This window comes from Alligator mississippiensis, chromosome 5, assembly GCF_030867095.1.
Source record: "Alligator mississippiensis isolate rAllMis1 chromosome 5, rAllMis1, whole genome shotgun sequence".
In the NCBI taxonomy this organism is placed as follows: domain Eukaryota; kingdom Metazoa; phylum Chordata; order Crocodylia; family Alligatoridae; genus Alligator; species Alligator mississippiensis.
The window spans coordinates 66585494-66611936 of NC_081828.1; the positions used below are offsets into that span (position 1 = coordinate 66585494).

General features: G+C 47.9%; 1 protein-coding gene across 7 annotated transcripts in view; it reads left to right on the top strand.

Annotated features, from left to right (window-relative positions):
- Positions 1–23376: 23376 nt before the first annotated feature.
- NEK7 (NIMA related kinase 7) overlaps positions 23377–26443 on the top strand; it is a 136795-nt gene continuing 133728 nt past the window's right edge. Inside the window, exon 1 of one of the 7 annotated variants that reach the window (XM_019491189.2) lies at positions 23377–23527. The gene's annotated coding sequence lies outside the window, so the exon portion shown is untranslated. Of the gene's footprint in view, positions 23528–23782; positions 24090–26443 lie in introns of those variants that run through there. The other 6 variants (XM_019491191.2, XM_059728435.1, XM_014602922.3 and 3 more) reach the window with 6 other exon arrangements.

Consider the following 26443-nt stretch of genomic DNA (forward strand, 5'->3'; position numbering starts at 1 on the left):
GAAAGGGGAGACTACTCCCTAGCTTGCTTCTGTGGCCATATGGCTGAATGCAAGCAAAACTTGGGGGTATCTGAACCCCAAGCCTCCAGGCTTGGGCCTGCAAGTAGGATGCCTGCCAAAGGATTTGGAAACCTCTGAAGACCCAGATGGGGGTGGAGGATGTTTGCCAATAGTAGAACCACTTATGGTTCTGGTCTGACTCATGGATTTGGAATTTGATTTGGCAAATTTGGCTTGGAATACAGAAAATAATAAAAAAAAGTTTGTACTTACCTGACAGGTGAGATACCTGGGTGGCTTTCTCAGACACCATGATCAATTGACCCTGCTTCAGATAAGAGACTATAACTTTTCCCCAGGGGAGGAGGGAGTGGAGACCCTGAAACTAGGTGTTGCTGGACCCTTGGATGGGAACCCACAGCAAGGTGGAGAGGAGTAGAGGATACTTCTCAGTGAAATTCTGGGTGAAGAAAGAATAGCTAGAGACTACAGGAAAGCTGCCAATGGGAAGTAAAATGTCCATGACCAAGGTCCTGCAGGAGCTGCTAAAGGTAAAGCTAATTAATTTGCACTGGATCATTGATATGCTGTGAGGAGCGGAGTCGGGTCTCTACTTCAAAAATCCCAGGAGCAGGGTGGAATTCTGGGAGTAACTGCAGGCTGCCACAGGGAGCCACCAGCTAAAGTTTTTTTGGATTTGCTCTGGAAAGCTCAAGAAAAGAGAGGTTGGTCACAATTAAAATGCATTCCAGCCTAGTAAAGGAAGAGGACTTGAGTTTTTGGCTAAAAAGGCAGTATGAGAATGGGAAAAGTCAAGAAAGTCCTGGATGAGATCAGACTGTGAGCTGAAGCCTGGAGAACCAATGCAAAAGCAAACCTGGGAATCCAAGAGAAGTGCAACACCTTCACCCATCAATCTCCCTGGACCCCATAGAAGTTTCATTTTTTATCAGGGAGAACCTAAGCTCTGTAGGAAATGCGGGGAGGAGGGACACCTGATTGCACAATGCACAACCAAAATCTGCCATGCGTAAGGAAGAGAGACATGAAGCCAGGGATTGTGAGCAGGAATGGTAGCACAATCTGTGTGGAAAACAGGGGCATGTCTTTAAAGAGTGCCCCCAAGCCTACGCTAATGTAGGGAAAAACCAGAACAAAAGGAAAACAGAAAATTAACCCCTCCCTCCACAATGCCCAACTGTAGCTGATGTGGCAGGAAGAGAGGAGGGGGGCAGAAAAGATTCCAGAAAGTGAGAAGACAGAAGGCAAAACCCTCTCCAAAAAGTAGAACCAAACCAACTCACAAAAAAAATATGATAGCATTAAGAAAAATGATTGAGAAACTCAGAAAAAAGGAAGGGGAGGATGAATTGGCTGAAGAAATAGGAAGGATAAAAAAAGTAGACAAGGAATGGAAAAAACAAAATCCCCAGAGAGGGACTGGGAAAGGACCCCAGAAGATGAAGAAAGTGAAAACTCTGACTTGGAATTCTGGACAGAAAAAGGGGAGATCCCAGGTACCCTAGCATCAAATCAGAACCCTTGGGTAACTCCCCACCACCATAAGAGAGGCAGGCCCCCCTGAACACACACCAGACAGCTGGGGGAGCCATGATCCTGGAAAAGGCCCTGCAAACTGATGGACCAGATAGAGCTGGAGATGAAAAAGAGCCCCAAACTACTTAAACTTAAAAAAGGGACACGAAAAGGCTACAGACTCACCCCACCAGCACATTTTTACTCATGGGGATCCTTATAGCCTCAGTTACTGTTAGAAGCTTGCTTAGGAAGGAGAAGTGGGACACAACTGAAGTGGCCCTTGGACAATTGCAGACAGACATCCTGGGTACTTTTACATGTGCTCTGGGGATGTGGAGGTGGGTTGCATTTTAATAAGAGCGGCTCCAAGAGCTGCTCTAATTGAAGTGCTGCTGTGTCTCATGTATCAGCATCCCCGCTCTTAAAAATGGCAGCGGGGATGCTTGAACTAAAGCTTGTTCGAGCTTTAGATAAAGCAGCCCTGCCACCATTTTCTAAGTGCAGGGATGATGATACACAAGACGCAGGAGCCTGCTGGAGCTTGGTAATTGCCATGGTCCAACAGACTCAATGAATTGAGTCTGCTCCAACACTGGAATTCTAGCATGTTGGAGCAGACTGTGTGCTTGTGTATAGGCACCCCCTTTATCTTAGGAGTGTGGCTTGCTTAGTTGTAAAGACTATGCTTCGTTCAAGGAGAGGTAGTGACACAGCCCCTCATTCAGGAGGTTAGAAGCCAATGATGATTGGGCAGTGTGTGTAGCAGTACCCATAGAATAGAAATTAAAGGCTGGAAGGGATCTTGAAAAATTATTGAGTCGAACCCCACCTGCTCTAGGCAGGAATACTGCTGATATCAAATAATCCCAGCAAGGTGTCTTGAAGACTTCCAAGGTTGGGGACTGCCCCACTGCCTTGGGAAGTCTAATCCAGATTCTAGTCACCCTTACCATAAAAAAGTTCTTCCTTACATATAACCTGAAACTTTCCTCTAACAGTTTATGGCCATTGCTCCTTGTCTCCCCTGGGGTGCCCTACTGAACAGTTTTTCTCCTAGCTCCTGATATTCACCTCTTACATACTTATAGACAACCACCAAGTCCCACTCAGCCCCTTGAAGTGTGGCACCCAGAACTGGACACACTACTCCAGTTGGGGTCTTACTAGAGCTGAGTAGAGAAGAAATATCACTTCCTGAGCTCTGCTTGCTAGGGCTGTGTGAAGCTTCAGTCCCTGATTCAATTTGGTGGATATTTGGCCCGATTTGGTGGCCAAATCTCCAAATCTGAAATGAATCAGAGAACCCTTTAATTTCTCCAAATTGAATTGGAACCATATGAATTGATTTGGAAAGATTCAGAGATTCGGAAAGATTTGGCAATTTAGACATAGACAAAGCTTTAAATGTTTTTTCTACATACCTCAAGGTAGCAGGTGGCTCATGAATGCTGTGATGCTGGGGTGCATCGAGTGTCCCACAGGAGCATGGGGGGCTCCCCAGTGCACTCAGCAGCAGACCTACAAGTGAACCAGAAGCAATTCCGGTTCACTTCCGGGTCTGCCAGAGAGAATGTCAGGGGGCCCCCCGCACTCCCCAGGCTTGGCGACTGGTGCCTCCTGGGTCTGGGGGGCACCCAGGGTCCCCCTCTAGCTGATTGCCAAGCCAGGGGGTTGTGGGGGCCCCCCCAGCATGCTCCTGGGTGGATCCGGAAGTGGACCAGAAGTACTTCCAGTTCACTTCCAGGTTCACCGCTGAGCACATGGGGGCCACCCCCCACACTCCTGTGGGATGCTCCATCTGCCCCAGCATTGCACGAGCTGCGTACGGTACCTCGAGGTATGTAAAAAAAACCCTTTAAAGCTGTGTGTTTGTCCGAATTGCTGATTCTCCGAATCAGCATTGAATCTTCAGATTTGGATTTGGCTGAATTGAATCAGAGACAGTGATCCAAATCAAGTAATTGAATTACTGTCCCTCATTTGGGTTGAATTTGAATTGAATAGGGCCCATTTCGCACACCTCTACTGCTTGCAATGCATTGGCTAATGCATCCCAGCACGGTATTAGCTCTGTTGACTACAGCATTGCACTGGTGGCTCATGTTCATCCTATGATCAACCATAACCCCAAGGTCCCTATCACAGAGCACTGAGGTGCCCTGCTCTTGAAGAGGGGAAACTGCTAGGGAGGGAGCCCTAGCAGTGACTAAGGAGCCCAGCTGTGGGTTGCCAGGGCAACCAGGGGAGATCAGCTGACTGAAAGGGGCAGGGCCTGGCTCCTATATAAAGCACAGACTGGAGGCCAGAGGCAGTTCCCTGCCAGTGGCCTAAGGGGAAGGAACTCTCTCAGGGAAGAAGGGTGAGGCCTGACTACAGGAGCAGCATTTTGACACTGCTGAGGGAAGGAGTGTTCCCTGGTAGGCCAGACTGATGTTTTAGCCAGGTGGCTTCAATTTATGTTACAGCCCAGGGGCTTGTGTTTTGTTGTTTGTTAGACCGGTGGTTTGGGTGAGGCTATTAGGGGTTGGAGGAGGCCTCATAGGGGACCCACAGTAGCGTGGGGACCCCAGTACCAGTAGGGGTGCAGCGTATGGGGTACATAGACCCCAGTCCCAGAGAGGAGCATTTTGAGAAGCCCCAGTGCGGGCGTGGCGAGCCCCAGAGAGGGGGCACTATTGAGGAGCCCTAGTGTGGGCATGGTGAGCCCCAGATAGGGGGCAGCATTATTGGGAAGCCCAAGTTGGGCACTGGGAGCCCCAGATAGGGGGCAGCATTGTAGATAAGGCCCCAGAGAAGAGGGCACAGAACGAGATAGGGCCGGAGAGAGCCCTAACACCAGAGGGAGCGTGCATCAAAGGAAGAAAGGCCCGAGAGAGAACAGGAAGGGGCCAAATAGTGATAAAGCTGAGACAACAGCTATTCCATCGGTGAGGTGTGGACTGCGGTGTAGGGGAGGAAACGGAGCCGCAGATAGTGCCCCCTAGCAGCGGGGCAGTACAAGGGCAGCCTCCCGCTAATTAACACCAGTTAATTAAGAACAAGGCATGGCAGGAGAGTAGGTGGGCGGTTGCCCCAGGAACAAGTGTGCGGGCCACATTAAGGTTGGCCCAGAGTGGCTACCTGTCACAGTCCCTTTCAGTTATCGTGCTGGCCAGGACATCTCCTCCTAATCTATATTCATGTTGCTGAATACTTCTCCTCAGATGATGCAGTTCAATAAGGACAAATGCTGAGTGCTTCAAGTTCCATTCTGCCCACCTTTCCAGCTTGACCAGGTCCACTTGGATTTGCATCCTATCCCTTAGCGTGACCACTTTTCCACATAGCTTAGTATCATCTGCAAACTTGGTCAGCAAACTTTCCACATACTCTTCTAAATCATTGATAAAGATGTTGAACAGCACACAGCCAATAACTGAACCCTGCAGGACACCACTGGCCACCTCCTGCTAAGACAATACAGACCTGTTTACTGGCACTCTCTGGGTTTGACCCCACAGCCAGTTCCCAACCCACCTGACCATGGACTCTGTCAGCCCACAATCCCCCAGTGTTTTTATAAGAGCAATATGGGAGACCATATAGAAGGCTTTTTTAAAATTCAAGTATATGACATCAACCACATCTCCCACATCTAACTGGTTTGGTATTTGATCAGAGAAAGAGACAATAGAGATCATAGAAGGAGGGGTTCATTACTTGATCATAGAAGAAGTACTTCTGGGGGACACAGAGTATGCCCCCTGCAACACAGAGAAATTACCACTGGCAGGTTACTGCAAGTCACCCTGGAAACACAGGAAGGGACCTTTGATTTTTTGGACGCATTTGTACCATCAAACAGAATGGTGAAACATGCCTTCCTTTAAAAACATGATGGTAGTGGTGTCCAGTGGCCAGCCAGTGGTCATCTCAGGAGGTCTAAACTGCATCATTGAGGTGGGAGACAGAATAAGTGGAGGCCAAAATGAAGTTACTTGACAGATCCTCTAGACTTTTGCAGCAGTTTATTTGTGAACATATCCTGGTGGATGCAGGCAGAGAAGCCAAAGGACAAAAGGGAAAGTTCATTTAAGTAGACCCCTGGAATCACTTAAGATCAGGTATAGAATTTGTCCTCCTTCCAGAAAGGTGGACAATAGGTAAAGCCAAATCCATGCTGGTCTGCTTCTTGGACCACTGCCTCCTGACAGTGACAACAGAAATGGTGGGGCAGCCCAAGAGACATGTGGAAATTGAACGTGACCCTTCTGGACAATGAGAAGATACAGCAGGAGTTCAGACAGCACTACACAGGATGGAAAACCCTCAGTCCCAGATATCAGAACCACACAGAGTGGTAGGCCAGTGTGAAAGAGAGAATAATAGACTTCTTCCAGAAGGAGGAGCCTGGGTCCAGAGAAAGCAACAAGAATGCCTAAACTGCAAGTTGCAGAGCGTGCATGAGTAGGCATCTTGGGATTGGGATGGGAGGGATGCCATGTGGGAGGTGAAGACCCAGATTGGGGCCTGGTATAGGGAACAGGCCAGGAAGAAGATCTATGTGGCCTGGAACCTTGGGTGGAGGAGGGGGAGGAGCGGTCTGCTTATTTTAGCAAGATAAAGAAAACCAAGAAGGAAGTGATGACCAGCCTGGTAGATGGAGTGGGGCTGGAGCACTGGTCAAGCAAGGGGGTGCTGAAGACAGCAATGCTGTTCGACTGGGAGCTCTATGCTGCAAGCCCAAAGGACTCAGGCCATGCAGGAATGCCTGCAGAAGGTCACGCAGGTCATTGAGGAGGATGAGGGTCAGAAACTGGTGGAGGATTGGACTCTGGAGGAGATCAACACAACGTTCCACAGTTTCCAGAACAGTAAGACTCCTGGGGCAGATGGCCTACCCAAGGAGTCCTACATTGCTTTCTGGGACCAGGTGGGCCCGGATCTGCTGGAAGTTTATAGAGAGCACCCTACAAGGAGATCTTGGCTGAGCACTTCAAGTCAGTTTTATAGGTGCAGTGATCCACGAAGACCAGGTGTGTGCAGTGCTGGGGCGGCAGATCCACAAAGCCCCGATGCAGCTGCAAGACACACTACAGTACCAATGGAAGAGAAGGCAAAATGCTGCCATTCTGAACCTTTACCTGGAGAAGGCCTACAACTGGGTATCCCATTCATTCCTTTTGGAGATGTTGAAAAAGATGGGAGTCCCCTCAACCTTCTTCACCTGGATAAAGACATAATACACCAATGTGAGAAGCAAGGTGCTGGTAAATGGGGCCCTAATAGCCCCGATTTGCCATGGAGTTAGGCAACAGGCAGGGCTGCCCACTCTCCCTGATCCTGTTTATCTGTGTGATGGAACTGTTAGTGGCTCAGGTAGGACCCTGGGATCAGAGGTGTAAAGATCCCTGGGAGCAATGGAGATGAGACAAAGGTCCTGGCCTACATGGATGACCTCAATGGCCCATCTGGGGACAAGTGCCTGGTTGAAACAGCATTATACCACACCCAGGTATAGGAGGCAGCATCAGGGGCCAAGCTGAACATTAGCAAAAGCACCTGCCTAGTACTGGGCAAACTCAGAGGCCTGTCAACCCTGGGGGCCTCTGTCCCCCATGATGGGATCATCGGGGTGGAGTTTGACTCAGAGCTGACTGGACAGAGGGCATGGGAAAAGATTGAGGCCAAGGTCAGACAGAGAGTGGGACTATGGCAATTGTGCTGTCTGTCAATGGCAGGGCGCATGGCAATCATGAAGGCGGTATTACTATTGATGCTTCTACACATTGCCTTAGTCTTCCCCTCCCCCACATCAGAGAAAGCCATTTCCAGGATCCAAAGAGCCATGTGCATCTTCTGGAATTCCACATGGGAGCAAGTGGTGAGGACACTGTGCAAAGCAAAACAGTTCAGAGGCAGAGGCATGCCAGATGTCCTGCTTTCCCTTGGGGCCAAGTACGAGTTAGAGTTGCAAACTGGCAACAGGGATGGAATCCAAAAAAACCTGCTTTGTAAAGTATTTTGCAGGGAATTTGCTTTGACAGTGCAGGTGTACATGACCACCAATGTGGTAATAATGATGATGACAATTACAAATATAATGACAAGTAAAAGGACTGAACAAACCGGAGGGGGACTTGGGAGCAGGGTGGTGACTGAGGTGGTCCTTTGCATAACTGACAGTTTCAAGGGAATGGTGATGGGTGTGTGGGCATGCAGGAGCACAGGTGCAGGGTGCAGTCTTTGTAATGGGACCAGAAATGACGTAAATGTAAAAGTGTGTATTTTTGGACTGTCAAGTGAACTACAACAGTCACAAGACAGGTTGCTAGAGGTACACTTAAATATTTTTGCAAAAAAATTTAAAAAAGCATAGTTTGTACTTTGCCTAGTAGACAGTGTAGGTATGGAGCAACAGTCAAAAGAAGGGCTGCTAGAGACTGTGGTGGCCTTCTACTGGGAGCTTTACGCTGTGTGTCCAGAGGCCGTGCAAGAATGCCTGCAGGAGCTCATTCAGGTCCTTGGGGAGGACAAGAGTCAGAAGCTAGCGGAGGAGTGGATGATGGAAGAGATAAAACTCTCCACAGTTTCAAGCACAGTAAGTCTCCTGGGGCAGACAGCTTTCCCAAGGAGTTCTATATTGCTTTCTGAAACCAGGGGGACCTAGACCTGCTGGAGATATGTAAAAAGCACTTGCAGGAGAGCTATCTGTAAATGGGGATGGAGAAGGACTTCATAACCCTTCTTTACAAGAAGTGGGTAACAGAGGCCCATAGTGCTCCTGAACTTCAACTTCAATGACACCAAATGATGGGGCAAAGTAAACACAATAGTGGGCAGGGAATGGATTCAAGCAGATTTGGAAGGGTTGGAAAAGGGGGCAGAGCAGAATAGGATGCAGTTTAACAAAGATAAGTGCAAAGTACTGTACCTTGGGACATAGGTGACTGGTAGGGGGTGCATGGGGGTGCATGTGCCCCCCTGATGGGGCTGGTGTCTCCCCTGATGGCCGACACTTATGCTGTCAGTAGGGCTGGTACCCGCCCTGACAGGGCTGCCACCATTGGCAGCTTCTGCGGGTGCCCCCCTAGATTCAGGAGGCAGCAGTCACTCATGCCTTGGGAGAAGGAATCTTTAACACACTTAGACTGAGAGATGACTTCCTAAGCAGCACAGCAGCAGAAAGGGATCTTGGAGTCAGTCTACTCCAAGATGAACATAAGACGTCAATGTGACAAAGTGATCAGTAAATCTAACCACACTCTATCATGCATTAGCAGGTGCATCAAGAACAGGTCTAGGGAGCTGACACTTCCCCTCTATGCGGCATTGGTAAGGCCGCAGCTGGAGTACTGCATTCAGTTTTGGGTTCCGCACTTCAAGAGGGATGTGGAAAACCTTGAAAGGGTCCAGAGGTTTTCCACATCAGAATGGTTAGGAGCCTGCCGGTAAGGTCATATGAGGAGAGATTGAGGGACCTGGATCTCTTCAGCCTCTGCAAGAGAAGGCTAAGAGGGGATCTAGTGGCCATCTACAAATTCATCAGGGGAACAGCAAAGAATAGGAGATGCTCTATTTACCAGGGCACTCCTTGGAGTGACTAGAAATAACGGCCACAAACTGACAGAGAGCAGATTTAGATTAGACATTAGGAAGAACTTATTTACAGTAAGGGTTACCAGAATCTGGAATGGGCTTCCAAGGGAGGTGGTGCTCTCCTCTATCTTGGAGGTCTTTAAGAGGAGACTGGACAAGCATCTGGCTGGGGTCACCTGACCACAGTGCTCTTTCCTGCCCAGGGCAGGGGGTTTGACTTGATGATCTACTAAGGTCCCTTCTAACCCTAAATATCTATGAAATCTATGAAACTATAAGCTGATGGCCAAAGTGCTGGCTGAGCATTTTATGTCTGTTATAGTGATCCAAGAAGACCAGTTATGTGTAGTGCTGAGATGACAGACCCATGGTTCCCTGCCGCAGCTCCCTGTCATTTGAAAATCTTCAGGCTACTTATCTAGATACCTCTAGCCTTTGAAACCTAAATTTAAAGCTCTGTGTTTTTACAAAAAAATTAGATGTACACTTTAAAAAGGGGAGAGCCTCCAAAAGGCTATCTACAAACAGATCCACAATAAAGAAGAATCAAAGTGGCCAGGAGGCATGCTCCATTGTCCTTGTTGCTCAGTATCTAGCAAATGCAGTCAGACTAGTAAAACCACCACTATAAGCTATCTTTTATCAGATCAAATAAATACTTGGAAAAATTCTTATTTGCAAGCTTTCAGGTACAAAGCATTCTTGTTCAGGGAGAGGGTGTGTCTGCAGGTATTTTGTGCTCTTCCTGGATGGCTTATCCCAGAAGCCAATATGCAAGAGTGCCAGTCAGTGAAAATGCAAATTGTGGCAGATGACAGATAAGAAACAGGTAGGTGTGAAGGGAGGGGAATGTTGACCTGTAGCTGGAATCTTTGGGTAGAGGTGATATCTTTTATTAGACCAACTAAATAGTTGTAAGAAAGCTGTTATTTGTACACTTTGGGACATGCACGTCCTTCAGGCAAGAAAAATAAATTCAAAATAGTGAGAGATGTGAAAGATGGTCAGAAATCCCTCAGGTATGAAAAAAACTGGTCTTTAGAAAGCCGTTCTGCATGAATGCAAATTTAGGAGGGTTTCAGGGAACAAAAGCAGGTTGTTTACCTGTAGGTATCTGATGTCAACCAGGTTGGGGGAGGGGAGGATAAAATCAATGTTAAAAATTAGTCCTGGTTGTTGAAATTGGCTTTTTGAAATTTATGTGTAGCTGATAAATTGTAGAGGTACCTGGGGTATCAGATGTTAAGCAGGTTATAATGTTACATAAACCCGGTTCTCAAAGAGAATTTACAAAACACCTTTTGCAGACAAGCCTATGAACTTCACTTCATCAACCTACTGGACACAAAAAATAAACAGTGGAGCTGAAAGATATTAAAACATTTAAGTAGTCTGTGTACTTAAGCAACTGGCAGATAACTGATGTCCTCAGTGTGTTCAAAGCAAAGAAGAAATTCTCACTGATGATATGATACTGCAGGGGCTTCAAATAATACCTAACTTTCGTTGCCTCTTTTGTCCCAAGGTGCTTAAAACACGGTAGCCACATATCCAGGCATGTTGGTGTGTGAGTACGTGGTTTTTGTAATGGGAATGAGAATGGTGTAACTGTAAAGCTATGGTTTGTACTGTTGAATGAACTGTTTTAGTCATGAGACAGATCTGTATGTATAGAAGCGTGTGTAAATATATATATATACTAACAAATTGCCCATCAAGAATGATGGGGGGGACGGAGCCCCACATCTGGCCCCATGCACCCTCCCTCACTGCTCTGGGTCCAGCCCCACTCTACCCCCCCCACCACTAAGGGTCCAGCCCCGCTCCACGCCCCCTGCCGCTCTGGGTCCAGCCCTGCTCCTCCTCCTCACTGCTCCGGGTCTGGCCCTGCTCTACCCCACACCCTGCTCTGGGTCTGGTGCTGCTCTGCCTCCCATGCCACTGCTCCATGTCTGCCTGGCCTATGTCTGCCTTCCTCCCTCCCTGCCCCCTGCATTCCCCTCCCTGCCAGGTGTTCTGGGGGTATCAGGGCCAGGCACTGGGGAAGCGCCACCGCTGTTCCCTCGCTTTGCCCTCAGGTAGGCAGGCATGGGGAAGCCCTGCTGCTCAGGCATCTGGGGCGTGTTTGCTGTCACCAGAAATTTCCCGGGCAGCGACTCAAACTTGGGCCTGCACAGCCTAGGTCGTGTAGCCAATTACCACCTGCTGTCTTGGCGGCACGTGCGCAGTTTCCTAAAAGCGTTATGGACAGACACACAGATAGACAGACTAAGTCTTGTGTAATATTAGAATATATTATATATATACACATATTCATATATATATATATTCATATATAATTTATTTATGGAAATATATTTTTGTAAAAAAAAAGTTTGTACTATGTATATGTGCCATAGTGCTCCTTAAAAATGTCTTTATAGAGTACCTGGGCTAAAAAAAGGTAACATGAATCAATCTTGGATGAACTATGTCTATGGGTACTATATGCAAATTACTACAGCTATGCTTAATTTCAAGGTTAGTGTTTTCAAATTTGCCTCTTAGTTCCATGTACTCAGGGAGAGCAGGATCTCACAGTAAGGAGAGGGGGAAGGGGCAGCCAGGGAAACAAGCTGGGGGAAAGCAGAAGACAAGGGGGCTACCTGACATCCCCAGATTCATTTTTCCTGCTGTAGCAGTGAGAAAGGGACAAGTACAAGGCAAACCTCCAATAATTAGATTCTATACCTGGAAAATTATGGAGGAAAGGTTATCTTATATTAAAATAAACATGGTAGTTTGTATTTTTGTTTGGATTATTATAAAAGTTTTATACAACAAAAGCTGTGTTATCTGGCACTTTATCAGCTGGAAAGCTCCACTAACCAGCATCCGAGGGACATGGCAAAAGCGAAACCGGAAGTCCTACTTCCAATTTCACCATCGCGAGCTGAGTTATTTTTCATCACTTCTTTGGCCCATGGCCTGGGGCAAAGCAGCCTGCGCAGGGCAAAGCAGCTTATGCGGGGCCCTCCCCCGTGTCCCCCAGCACACTGACTTCGGGGAGTGCACTAGACGGTGCACATTTGATTAACTGGCATATTTGATTAACTGGCATCTCTCATTCCTAGGGGATGCTGGATAACAGAGCTTTTACTGTACATGACAATATCTTATGGAGGAATTGGTAATGGTAGTGGCCCTCTTCTGTGGATTTTTGTTTTAAGGAAAATGTTTCGTATTCGAAGCCAAATCAGCTAAATCAATTCCGAATCCGTGAGTTATTCAAGAACCATATGTGGCCCTACTACTGGCAAACATCCTCCACCTTTACCTGGGGCTTCAGATGCTTCCAAATCCTTTGGCAGGCATCCTACATGCAGGCCCAACCCTGGAGGCTAGGGGTTCAGTTGCCCCCGAATTTCGCTTGCCCTCAGCCTATGGCCTCAGGAGCAAGCTAGGAGGAGTCTCCCATTTCCATAAAGTGGGCTTAAAGCCAAGATCTTCCCACTGAAAATGAAAGTGGGAGGTTAACTATACATTACCTCTACAGGTACTACCCCATGCCAAAAAAGCGGTTATTCCCAGCAACTAGGAAAACTGCCTTAGTGGCTACGGTATTTCCCCTGCCTGGCCCTCTTCCTTGGATCCCTTAAGTAAATTTAAAGAACCCTCACAATAATTTGTCACTGTTGTCACCCTGCTTTTCCTGTGGCAGTGTTTGGGTCAGAGTCAGGGTTGACTGTGTAGTTTTACCAGTAGGTTAGACAATGGATTTGTATAGGGTGGTTTAGATAGGGATGATCCTGCCTCTGGGGACTAAATGACCTCCAAAGGTTCCTTCCAGCCCTATATTTCTATGATTTGATGATGTTTTGAGATTTTCATTGACATTAGACTAAAATTATTTTATTTCACCAGCTACTGACTGAATTTAATTCCAAATTTAGAACTATAAATAAAGATGGCAATAGAATTCTCTGTGCACTTTTAATACAAAAAATATTTTTGATTTTTTTTTTCCACAGGAAACACAAAAAATATTTCTTGGTGAAATTTTGCCATTATATTTTTAGAGTTTTTTAGGATATACTGGCTTAGAAATTCTCATCTTTTTTTCCATGAAGAGCCCTCTCCCACATACCAGTGTGGAAAAAGGAACAGTGTTCATGGCCCCTGCCACTGGTGGCAGCTCCTCTGAGAATTGCAACCCTGGGGCTAAAATGCTTCATCTTAGCTAGCCAATTGTTTCCCCAAACTCTAGACTTCACAGGTATGTGTTTGTTATGATAAATCTGTATACCTAGACTTCTTAATTTTTAAAATTAAATGCAGAAAGGTTATTTCTTTCTCATCTAAACTGAAAGTCTCTAAAAGCTGGACCCCACCCCCCCAAAAAGGTAAAATAAAGCCTCTTTCCTCTAGACTTGCAGTACAAGCACAAAATGATTCAAAACAAGAAAAAAACAACTTGGAACCCTTGATCACAGCCACAAGAGGCTTTTCCAGCTTTTAGCAAGCTGGGAGGGGAGAGGACACAACCTTCCCCCTGGGTAGCTGCACCTGCAGCTGCTTCCACTGTGCTTTGATAGCCATAGCCGAAATCACCCATGTGATGGACAAGTTGTTAGAGACAAGATAGAGGAACTTAAGTTCCTGTAACCCTTTACAGACTGGGGCTTAAGGAGCACCTTTATACCTTATCAGTCTTCTCTAACAAAAGCTAACATACCATAAGTGCTCAGACCCATCAACTGCTTCCTTTTTCCTGTGTTCCTTAGGGCAGCTGCTTCTACAGCAGAGCTTTAAATTTCAAATCTGACAATGTGGAAATGTGCTGCCTTTTCCTCCCGCTTTTCCCCAGTCCTGGCTACTATAAGTAACAAAAGACCAGGAGAGAGGCAAACTGTAAGCCTGAGTTTTCAGAATCCCTGGTCTTGCTCCTCTTGTTCAGAAGTAGCTGCTCTCACTAACCTCTCAGTTCATTAGAAATGGAGTCTTGGCCTGAAGGACCTTCTGGACTGTGATTGATCTGTTGTGCCTAAATTATATGGGATGAGAGTGGTAAGTATGAGAAATATAATGAGGTTAAGAGTAGGGGACTTTTTGACCAGGGCTTTCAGACTCACCCCACTCTTCTGGCCAAGTCCAGACCAGAGGGCTCCTTGTAGACTGGATCTGGGCCTGGGAGAAGCGGGGCAAGCAATAGACATGCAAATGGCAATGTTTGCAAACAGTTCTTCGTCAGCACAGAAGTCATTTGTTCTCCTGCTGCTGAAGGCTGTCTCCAATGGGCTTCCGTAGCCCCCAAATTTGTGGAAAGCCCCACCTCAGCCCCAAGCTTACCAGGAGCCCCATGGTCTTCTTCTTGAAAAACCCCTGCCCCTGCCCAAATACGCTTCCTGCCCCACATTAGGAAAAAATGTTTTAAAACATTCTTTTCTTTTTTTTGTGTCTATTACTTTGTTTCATAGATCAAGAGGGTGGTATGAATTAATGGAGAAAACTATACATAGGATGGGAAGCCTAGATAAAGGGAAGACAGTGGCAGGGGGAGACAACCTGGAGGATAAGGCTAACCACTGAAGGTCTTGCCTAACATGATTACCTTACTCCACCCACTGTCAGTAGCATTAGTGAGTACTGCTACTAGTTCAGTTTCATAGTTGTTAGGGGCTGAAATGATAATCCCATGCACCCTATTCCCATATGGGAACACATTTTTTTCTTCATTATTACAGTTGCAGCCTCATACTCCATTGAACTTATGTGTTAACTGATTCAGTAAAGAACTGGTGTGGTTATCATAAATTAATTGCAATATATATCTATATGTAGTTTTGTACTGAGGTGTGAGGTACAATACCAGACCGTAAATGGTGGCAATGAGATTTTTCTGATGTTTAGGAAAATATCTATGAATGAATTACAGTATCTTTGTTTAGTGGCAGTTCAAAATTTAGTAGTAACTTGGAGAGGTTACACAGTTGAAATTTCCATATATTTACAGGTTGGCATGGTAGGTTTATGGTTAGGTTACGCATCGCTTAGTCAGGATGATTATCTTGCAAATTAGAAATACTGGTATCCATAGTAGACTGTGGGAAAGCTAACATCAGTGGTGGAGAAACATGGAAAGTTATATCTGACTTCTATTTAGGATTCTTCTGCAGTCTACAGCTTGAAGTAGAGTGGATTTTCTCTATCTTCTCCATATTTTATGTGTGTGACCATAGGCTGCGGAATGGGGTGGGCCACCCGGGCCATGGCCCGACCAACTTTTAGCACATTAATTTATATAACCCACAAATGTGCAATTGTCATTCCGGTTAAAAATGCATAGCTATTTTTCTTAACTGCATAGCTAGATAAATTAATGTGCTAAAAGTTGGTTGGGCCATGGCCCGGGTGGCCCACCTCATTCCACGGCCTATGTGTGTGACTATAACCATAGTGATCTTTTCCATCTTCTTCTACAAATACCTGAAGGCATAAACCTCTACGAAAGAGGAAATGGAGTTAGGGTGATGTGAAGTGTGATTAAATGTGTTATGACATTAGGAAAGTGCAAACATAAGATGTATACCAGGAAAAATGTCCTTACAATAAAACAGATTAGGCTGTGGGATGGTCTTCCAAGATAAGTGGTGGAAGATTTTATGCTTGGGAAATTTAAAATTAGAGTAGGAAAAGCATTAGTAAACATAGAGTTTGTACTTTTGCATGTTAAGGAGATGGACAAGTTAACCGAAGTCTTCTCTTTCATCTCTAGCTCCTGTGGCATTCAGACAGCAAACAGTATGTGTGAACAACCATTTTCTAGCAGGAGCAAGGTTAAAATATTCTGGAGGGAAAGATCCATGACAATTGGGAGTGACAATTTAGAGAAGAAGTTGGATCTGGTTGGCTGGAAAGAGAAGCTGGATGTTAAATTTAATGACGGAAGCAGAAACACCTGAATGAGAAAAAAAACAACCCAGGGGAAAGCATTAAGGAGAGAGAGTAAATTGGACTATAAGTGGAGTGTGAGAAACAGATTGAGAAAAAACAGAAAAAAAGGCATAAAACAAAACCAGTGGAATTGGGGAGAGGAGCAAATGAAGAAAGATGCAGAGGAGGAGGAAAATCGGAGTGAAAAACCAACTGGAAAGGGATACATAAGCTCTGACTTCTCTTTAAACCCCATCATGTGTCCGGTTTGAAGTGTAGTCTAACCTGTCTCATTCTTCTTTGGCAGTTGTGAACTGTTGCTTTTCCATTTGCGAGAAGCTGGAAGGGATTTCATATCACTGTCTGGAAATGATACTGTAATGGCTTTAGCTATGGAAAACTGATATTTAGATACCCAGTGTCTCACAGTTGTCTGTGCTCCAGATATAGATTCCTCCATGTTTTCCATCAGAGGTACTGCAAATATGTGGGCGGCTTACAGGCTAGCAGGGTTTTCATCAGTAGGGGGAATAAAATATTCAGGGAAATTATTGATTATATTAGAGTAAGTTTAAATTGTTTGACAGATCAGCAGTGTTTTCATTCTATAACCTGTGGGGAAATCTTAAGTATATCACTCCCTATGGAAGAAATGGTAACAGACTTGGCTGAGTAAATGTTTTGGGTAGAATTAATTTTTTTGAGAGTTTAATTTCTAGATACACTTTTAGAGTCATTAGATTAGAGTTTGGAAAGTTCTGTAGTGAAGTTAGTTCAGGTTCTAAAGAGTTTAAGAAGCTTTCTTAATAAGCTTTATCCTTTGAGGGAGCTAGCCTTACTGCTTTTGCCAAGATGATCCCTGAAATGAAAATTTCTTCCATTTTGATTCCAGTTCTTTTCTTTTCTTTCTTTCTTTCTTTCTTGGATTAAGCTTTCAGCATTGGAGGGCATTTTAGGTTAGTGGAAGCTATGTCTGACTTCCAATTCCATAATGGGATTGGTCACTTTGCCACTGTACTTGTTTCTCTGCCTAACAATATCAAATTATCTAATGCTACATTGAATCGAAAATTTGCTGAATTATTAATAAATCTCATGAGTCTAGAGAAGTGATACTGTTACAGAATAGATTTATTAATCTCCTCAGGGTCTTTGTTAGAGTATCACTCCATCTACTGCATAGATAGTAGATTTTAAAGCTAAGGACTTTGCTGCAATAGCAAAAGGCAGTATAATTTTGTGAGAAGAGGTAGGTGAACAAGTTGTATATACATTTATTTCTCAGTTTCCCATTTCTCTTGAAAGGGATTTGAATTAAGAAGAAAAATTCAGGAACAGAGATTTATAACTTCAATTCATTTTGTGAGCACAAATTGTGTCTGGGAAAGAAGCTTGACTGTGGACGGGTTTTTTTTTTTTTTTTTAAACAACCTTTTAAAAAAATAACGTGGATGAGTTTTTTAAAATGAAGTAAGGCTTATTGCATTTTGGTTTACTTTATGTGCAAAGATAGCCAGAAAGGTTTGTTTATTAAGGATGTTTGTGCTGCGGGAGGTGGGGGGTCTATTGGCTTCTTACCTTAGAAATATTAGGAATATAAATTTGGTGTATTTTTGTTTTGGTAGATGGCTGGTTTGTGATGAGTGTTTACCCTGAGTTGTTAACATCTTAACTAAATGGGTGATGGTAGTAAATTTTCAAGATTTCTTTTACTCAAAGTACTCAAAATAAATTAGTCACTGAAGTTATAGAAATAAATAAATAAATGATATAAGGCCCCAATCCTGAAATAACTTAAAATAGGGTTTTCCTGGACATGTCCCCTTTTTTGGCCCCTGTCCTCCTGTCCAGGAGGGTTTTTAAAATGTGACCAAAAGTCTGGGTTTTTGCTCTGTCTCTGGCTTTTCCTGGGCACTTCCAGCTTGGCTGCCTGGGGCTGGGAGCAGCAGAGCAAGGTGATTGGCTGTTGGGGAATCACGTACTCTGCATGTTGGCCCTGGCAAGCTGCTTGCAGGTAAGAGAGCCAGAGACACAGAGATAGAGACTGTGTGCATGTGTGAATGCAAAGGAGCTGCATGGGCAGCAGGGCTGGGGGGCAGGGGGCTGTGGGTCAGGAGTGAAAAGCACCGGCAGGACTGGGGGAGGTAGGGGGCTACAGGTCAGGAGTGAGGGGCACTGGCAGGGCTGTGGGATGGGGTACAGTGGGCCAGGAGTGAGGGGCAGCATCAGGGCTAGGTGGGGGGGCTGTGGCTTAGGAGTGAGGGGCAGGTCATGGGCATATCACTACCCCTACCAATTATATATCCCTTTCCCTTCTCTTCCCCCGCCCCCCCAAGTGTCATCTTTTTTATGGTGGAAATATGGTAACCCTACTTAAAATATACTTAATTTTACTTCACATAAATGCTTGTGTTTATCGAGACTAGCCTCTTGGGTAAAATATAAACACATGCATAAACCTTGTAGGATTGGGGACATAGAGACCTTCACTACAAATCCTTTAAAAAGTTTATTCCCTGACTGGAAACAGATTCCTGAAACATAAAATTGACATTATTGCCAGAACTGACTGATACATACACGGATTTTTAAATGTTACCATTTTGTGTATGTCTTATGTGAGTGTTTATACCGATATTGGCTTTATGGCACATTATATTTTACCAAATTTCTGAATTCTTTCTACACAGGAAAGGTGAGAATGACCCTCCTCCCTTTTGATAGGACTTGATCACTCAGTAATCAGCTTCTTTTCTTCTAATTGTGTGTCTGTTACCCTGCAAATTCCTTTCACTTCCCCCTCTCTTGCTGTTTTTCACTTTGCTGTGCCTGGTTCCTGTGATCAAAGACCTGAGAGAGAATGTTTTGCATTGTCTAACTTTATCCCAACCACATAGTTGGTCCAATACAAGGTATCACCCAAAGAAGTCTTGCCTCTTTTTATACAGAAGCAGATATGGAAATCAATTTATTACATAGTTGAAATTTAACATGCACTTTAACTTACTCTTCTCCTAAACCATAGCAGTTGTGACTATATTAAATATTCCAATCTTAGGAAAATCTTTAATTAGCTATGTTTAGAAAAGCAAGCCAACTAAAAATGTTCCTAAAAATCACTGCCTTGCTTTCTCCCCTCAAAAATGGAATTTTGTTTTCAGTGTTACATAGGATGGAAATCTTCTTTCAGTTTTCAGTAAACCATGTCAAAATAGGAGAGGGTGATCATTAGGGATCCTGGTTTTCTCTGTTAAAAATCCAAAATTCTATGCTAAAATAATCCAAAATTCTCTGACCCCTGGGCCAGGATGGTGCCCCTTATTCCCAACCTGCAGCCCCCTGGTGCTGCTAGTGCCCTGCACTCTCAACTCACAGTCCCCTGCCTCCTACCCCGGTGCCCCTTCCTCCCAAGCCACATTCCCCTCCAGCCCTGCTGGTGCCCCTAACTTCTGACCTACAGCCCCCTGCCCCTCTGCCCAGCCCTGTTGGAACGGCCTCAGCTGTCCCTGTCTTGACCAGGCCCGAGTGCAGTGGCTCTGATTCATGTAGGTGGTGACAGAGAGTGTCTGGCCCCAGTGTGGGCTGGAGGGAAGAGGAGGGGAGGTTTGTGGCATCCTCCACCCTGGGACAGGGTTGCCGCACCGCAGCAGGCAGCCTGGCCATTACCCCCCTTTCCCCTTCCCCTTCCCCTCGCCCTCCCCTCTAGGCAATATCTCCTGGCCATTCAGCCCATGGGAGCACAGGCACTGAGCCCTGTGCTACCGGCGGTCAGCCACAGAGTTCCCCACTGCCGTCAAAGGGCACCCCCCATCCCTTTCTCCCACTGGAGGGGCAGGCAACCCCTCTGCCCTGTGGCAGTCCCAGCCCCCTTCCCCCCTGCCCTGCCCAAATAGTCAGGATTTTGCTTTGCTCTGCTGGTGGGAGCAGGGGGAGGGTGATCAGAGGCAGCAGGGAGCAACCACATGGGTCCACACGAGCCTCCTCAGCTGCCTCCGATCACCCTCCCTCTGCTCCCACCAGTGGAGCAAAGCAAAATATTGGACATTTGGTCAGATTTAAAAATCAGAGAGCTCAGCTCAAGGAGAGGACATGTCCAGGAAAACCCGGACATATGGTAATCCTATTCTAAATACCTATATATTGGCATTTGATTTTGTGTTTTTTTTTATCATGGAAAATCAGAGCTCCCACTGCCCCCTTTACTCACCAGGATATGAGTCCAGCTGTGGCTGTCCCCCCACTGCTTTGTGGTGCTGAACAGCCAGACCTGGTATGCTGGTGCACTGCCCATGCTGTTGCCTCTCACTCCCAACCTGCAGCCCCCTGACCCTGCCACTGTCCCCCACTCTTGACCCACAGCCCCTCATTCCCAACCTGCCGGAACTCTGCTAGCCTGCAAGGAGAAACCTGTGGTTCCCTGCATTATTTTCAAAGGAGAAATTCCACATTTTTCTGTGAGAAACGGAAAACCCGGATTCTTGATGAACACTAACTCTGTGGCTTTCTGATAGAAAACACCAAAAGGGACAAAATGGAGACAAGAAATGTTTCACAAATCAAATCACTTTAAACTACTGCCCACCCCTGCAATAGTACCATGGCATGGATCCAGCAGACATTGTATTTGTTTGGCCTTGGTCCTCTATACTTCCCAGCTTGCCCTAGCAAGGTGCCACTTTAGGCTTGGTGATTGCAGGCAGGGGGCATCACATGGGTCTGAGTGGGGGTCTATGTGGGCCCCAGCAGCTGGAGAGAGAGAGAGAGAGAGAACTGTCTGCTGGTGCTGGGGTTGCAGCAGAGTAGGGAGGCAGGGGAAGGTTTATTTGGGGACAGCAGGGAGCTGCATGGGCAGCAGGGCTGGGGGGGCAGGGGGCTGCAGGTTAGGAGTGAGGGGCAGTGGGGAGGCTGGGGGGCTGTGGTTCGGAAGTGAAGGGTATCAGCATGGTCTGGGTGGTGGGGTACTGTGAGTCAGAAGTGAGAGGCAGCAGGAGGGCTGTGGCTTGGGAGTGAGGAGCAGGGGCAGGGCACAGGCATATCATATACCACAGTCATATACCCCTCCCCCCATAGGTGTCCTCTTTTTCAAAACTGGAAATATGGTACCCTCTAATCACTACTGTTCACACCAGTGCACAACAGAGGATCTGCAGTTGATCTCTGATGGAGGAAAATAAAAATACTGACTGCTAATTTAAAAACAAAATTAAAAATGGACTTTAATTGCCAGCGAGTTTCTAGTTTTTCTGGAAGGGATGCTGGTAGTAATAGATTTGCATGTGGACTAGCTCTTCTCTTTTCCTTTCAGTTGTTGCTGCTCCATTTACTGCTAGGAAAGCCTGAAAACCTCAGGAATCCCTTGAGCAGGCACCTGCTACATACGTTGCTTCCACTTTTGAGTCATGTGTCTTGTGTCCTCACTTCAAAACCCAAAGAGTAATATTATTACTCACATAGTACGTACACCCTTTCTGGGAGAATCAACCCCCCACTGCTGCCAGTTGAAGTCTATGTCTTAAGGAGGGAAACAGATTTTCTTTGCTGAAACAGGAGCAGGAAGACATTCATGTTGCAAAATGGCTACCAGCTTCTCTCTCAGCAAGCAGGAAAAAGGGACAGAGACCAGTGTAAGCCCTTTCCCAGGCCTCAGCTTGCTGGCTGAAAGAAAAGCTGACAGGCATTTTGCAACACAGCCTCTCCATGAAAAAGCCATCCGCTGGCCATAACTCTGGAAAAAAAATGTTCCCCCCCCCATATTCTGCTTCCCAAAAACAAGATATGTGTCTTATCTGTGGGCATGTGGTATGTGTGAAAGTACAGTATTAGCATCTCCTAAAAGATGCTAATACTGTAGTCCTTGAACCCAGAGAAAAGGAAGCCATCCCATGCATTATTCAAAGGAGTTATGCTCAAGTCCTAATCAGCATTTCATTTTTGGTATTTTATAATATGCTATGGCCAGGCAAAGGAAAGCTCCCACTAGAGAGCTTCCATCATGCAATAGCTGTTATTTTTTCCTCCCTGATGGATTATGGTCTATCCTAAAAGGGCCATGACTAATATATTTTAAACACCACTTTGCTCACACTAAGTGGAGTTTAAAACTGTGTTAACGAACATGACTATTAAATGGACCTCACTTTGTGACTAGACAGGACCCCGGTGCTAGGACAAGGTCACTGACTGACTGTCCTGTTTTCAGAAGTCCTGACATCCTACTGCTGTCATTACCACATGAAGTGTTACAGGTACTCAAGCGTTACATGTACTGTGATAGTAGAGCTGCAATTCCTTTTATGATTGTTAGATTATGTGCATCACCAGCCTCTATTGTGGCTCAATACAGGCGGTGGGAGAAAATATTTGGGAGAGGCTGAGTGAGGAGTGTGTGTCAGGGGCACTGGGCTGTGGCGTGGTGGTAGGGGAGCTGGAGCAGCGGTGCATGTGGTGTGCTGGCCCGGCTGCACGTCAAGCAGCGCCGGGTGCTGCGGGATGGTGGCCCCGCAGTGCTGCTGTTGCCAGCTGCTGTGTAATTAGTTTGGGGCATTTGTGATGCGTAGGGGGTGCATATGCACCTTAAGATTGATGTTGCACCCCCTGCAAAAAGTGCTGCCAATGCTGCCAGTGGTTGCCGCTCACCCCCCCCCCCCCTCCCCACCAGCAGCATGTGCGGGTGGTCCCTGATGGCTGCTTGCTGCCACTGCCGGTGTCTGCCGGAGGTCAGTGCTTGACACCCCTCCCGCCACTGACACTGCTGTGGCCCCCTGCAGGAGCTCTCCGCCACCATGCCCTTGCCACCAGCAGTACCTGTAGGCAGTCGCTGGGCCACCCCAAGCTCCAGAGGCACGGGGTGTGCATGTTTTGGGGGGCTACATCCCATCAGCCTTCCACCACCCATACCTGCAAAGCTTTTCCAAATGAGTTGCAAATTCTGCCACACAAATCAAGGAAAAGGACGTGGGCCCAGGGCATCTTTACTTGTGGATGCCCCTCATTAGCTGGGCTTGAACTGGGTAAAATAGGCCACTCTAGATTTGTAGGGAACGGCTTGGACTGGCATAATCCTGCCTGGGGAAGGGCTTCCAGCTCCACTCTATGATGCTGCGTATTTTTTCTCGGGGGGCAAGGGGCGTTGTCCCAGGGCGGTTGTGTCAGCGCCACGACCGGCAGTCGGGGCTGGAAGATGGCGGAGGCGCGGTGCCGGGTCGCTCCCAGCCCGGCGCGAAATCCCGGCCCAGCCCCGGCCTCACTCTGTCCGCTGGACTGCGGGCCAGGCCGGCGGGGCGGGGCAAAGAGGAGCCGCCGCAGCCGCCGCCGGGCCCCGCCCCCGCTCCTCGGGGATGCCGGGATGTTTACAGCGCTGGTAGCGGCCGGACGCGGTTGGGCCGCCGGAGTCGCGCACGGGCCGGCCCGCCCGCTCGGAGCCTGCGGCGCGGCCCTGAGGCGGCCCTGGGGCGCGGAGCTCGGCGGCCGGGCGGCGAGGGGCAGCGCGCACTTTCCGGTGAGTCATCGCGGCGCCAGGAGCCGGGGCCTCGGTGGCCCGGCACTAGCTCACAAACTCCCTCCCTCCTCCCCGCCGGCGTCTCGCACGGGGCAGCTCGAGCAGGCGCCCGCCCCGAGTTCGGCCCCATTGGCCAAGAGCGCCCGCCGGCCCGCTCCCATTGGCTGCCGGAGCTGCCGCTCCTTCCGAGGTGCGGTGCAGGGGCGTAGGGAGGCGGGTGAAGTGGGAAGTCCTGGGGAGCGAAACTCGGCGCGCAGGGCCAGGAGCGGCTGCCGCTTGCGGGGCGCGGCCGGCACTGGTGCCTGGGCATTAGTGCGGAGCGGGGCCGGCCCTGCCCTGGGCCGAGGCGCGGGGGCAGAAGCAGGCCCTCCACAGCTTCCTCCGCCCGCGAGGCCTCCCGAGGAGCGCGGGGCGGAGCCGGGTTGCGCTGCTGCTGCCGGCCCTGACAGCTCTTGCCTCCTACTTCACGTCCCGTCACTGCTTCCTTTCCTTGCCCTCCTCTCACAGACACCGGTGCTGCTCGGGGTAGGACTGCTGGCCCTCAGTTGCAGCTAAAGGGCAGGTGGGAGCCTTTCCAGTGTTGGGGCCTTTGCTCTTAACCCTCGTCTTCCCCTTTTTAACTGCGGCATCTTTCAGCTCTGCTTTCCATTTCCCTGGTTGAATTTTTTACAGTTAAAAACTAAAGCTGAAGCAGCATCCTTTTCTCTGGCTCCTTTTGGCCCCCCCAGGAATGTTCTGCTCTGTCAGCATGGAGTGGATGGTCTGCTGAGGACGTTCCCTGTTGATGATTTATGAGAGGAGCTGCTTACAGAAATCTTTATCCAGTATAGAGGTGCAAAAAGATCAGTCAGTTGGATTAATCAGGTTGAAGTTTGGTGGCTCATATGAGCCCGATTCCATGAAGTCTTGAATAGGTAGTGAGCACGGGAAGTTACTTATGTGCTTTATATCCTAGGTGATGTAAGGTGCATTTGCTTTTAGAGAGAGAGAGAGAGAGTGTGTGTGTATCTCTCTCTCTCGCTCTCTCTCTTTCTCTCAAAACTTACTGTGCATGTTTAGCAAACTGTGGTGTAGGGTGCACTGATACACATCGGTCCATATTGTATCAGCACCGATAAACGGAAAATTGATGATATCAGCAATCGGCTTTTTTGGGCTGATGTGAATGATAATGTCACTGATAAATGCTGCATGCGTGAGCCCAGCCGAAGCCTTCAGATGGCCAGGAGTGCAGCCTAGCAGCTTGGAGAGCAGCGTCCAGCTGGTAAGTCTGTTGAGGGGACAGGGTGTAGGGGGTGCAGATCAAGGCCCCCATGGTGAGGGAGGGAGTGGGGCAGGGGCAGGTGCTGCACAGTGGGGTCAGGCCAGAGTGCAGGGTGTAGCTGGTGACTTGTCTGCGGATGGGTAGGGGTAGCTCCTGCCACTGCGTGCACCCTGGGGAGGTATGGGGGGCGTGTGTGCAGAGCGAGGGCGGGCTGCCACTGTGCGCTCAGGGCCAGGGCTGTGCTGGGTTCTTCCTGGCAGGGACTGTGGACAGGGCCAGGGCTGGTGGCAGTGGCACTGGGAGGGGGGGCTATGGGGTGGCTATGGAGAATTTTGGGGTGGCTGTATCCTGTCCCCCTGTAGCCTTCCCTCACAGTGCTGCTGCTGCCTGGCGCAAGTGCAGCCCAGGGCCAGCTTCCTTCCTCACACCAGGAAGAGGCTGGTGTAGCCTCTGTCCTGAGTGCACAGCCCTCACCCTGCTCACAGATCTGGGGGGCATGTGTCCCCTGGGCCTCCTCCAGGGTGCGTGCAGTGATAGGAGTCGCCCCCTATGGTCCGTAGACAAACCGCCAGCTCCATCCCGCACCCGCACCCTGCCCTCCTCCCTCCAACCCCCTCCGGCTGTGCAGCACCTGCCTGTGACCCAGCCCCAGTCCTTCCCTCACTGCATGGGCCTCAGTTTGCCTTCCCCACACCCCTTCCCTCCAACAGACTTACCCGCCAGACGCTGCTGTCCAGGCTGCATATCAGCGATCAAACTGGTATGGCTAGTTAATTGGCCATCAAATAATAATTGGCCATTTTTTGAGCTGTATGGGCTCAAAAAATATCGGTGCACCTCTACTTTAGTGTTGTCAATATCACTTAACTTGTATTAAGTTTTCCTTCCATATATTAGCCAGTTACACTTCTCTTACTTTGCTTTATGAAGTTGAGCGTATGTGTTCTTTCTACTAGTCAAGTATGTGAGATTTTTCACAATAAATATGTTCTTCCAGTTCACTTATGTGAAAAAATACAATCGTAGAACTGAGTTTAAAAAAAAAAAAAGGCTCTAAGTGAATTCAAGAATTACAGTACAGATATTGGATTCTAACGTTGTAAAACTATTGTGTTGTCAGACTCCTTTGGGTGGTATCAGAGATTCTACCTTTTCATTACAGGCAGTCTTCAGACTTACGATGCAATGGGTTCCTGAAAATCACATCTTAAGTCGAAACGTTGTAACTCAGAACCAGTTTTCTCATAGGAACAATGTTATCAGTGGGGGATTGCTTCCTTTACCACGCTCCACACAGCTGTTTCCAGCGTAAGTCTGTTGTGGGGGGGGCACAGTTCAACGCCCCCATAGCAAGGAAAGGATTGGGGCTGGGGTTAGGAAAGGGACTGGGGGAAGGGATGCACAGCCGGGGTGGGGGGATGCGGGGAGGGTGTGGGTGGCTCCTGCCGATGCGGGACCCTAGTCCAGGAGCTGCTTGTCTGGCAGCTCGTCTGGTGGTTCTTGCCGCTGCTCCTGCCATCGGTCTGGGAGGGCATTGGGGAGGCCAGCGCAGCCCCAGCCCCAGATCTGCGCAGGGTGGGCAGGGCTGGGGCTGCACTGGGCTGCACTCTAGGCGGGTGTCAGAAGGCGCTGGGAGCAGGGGCTATGCCCTC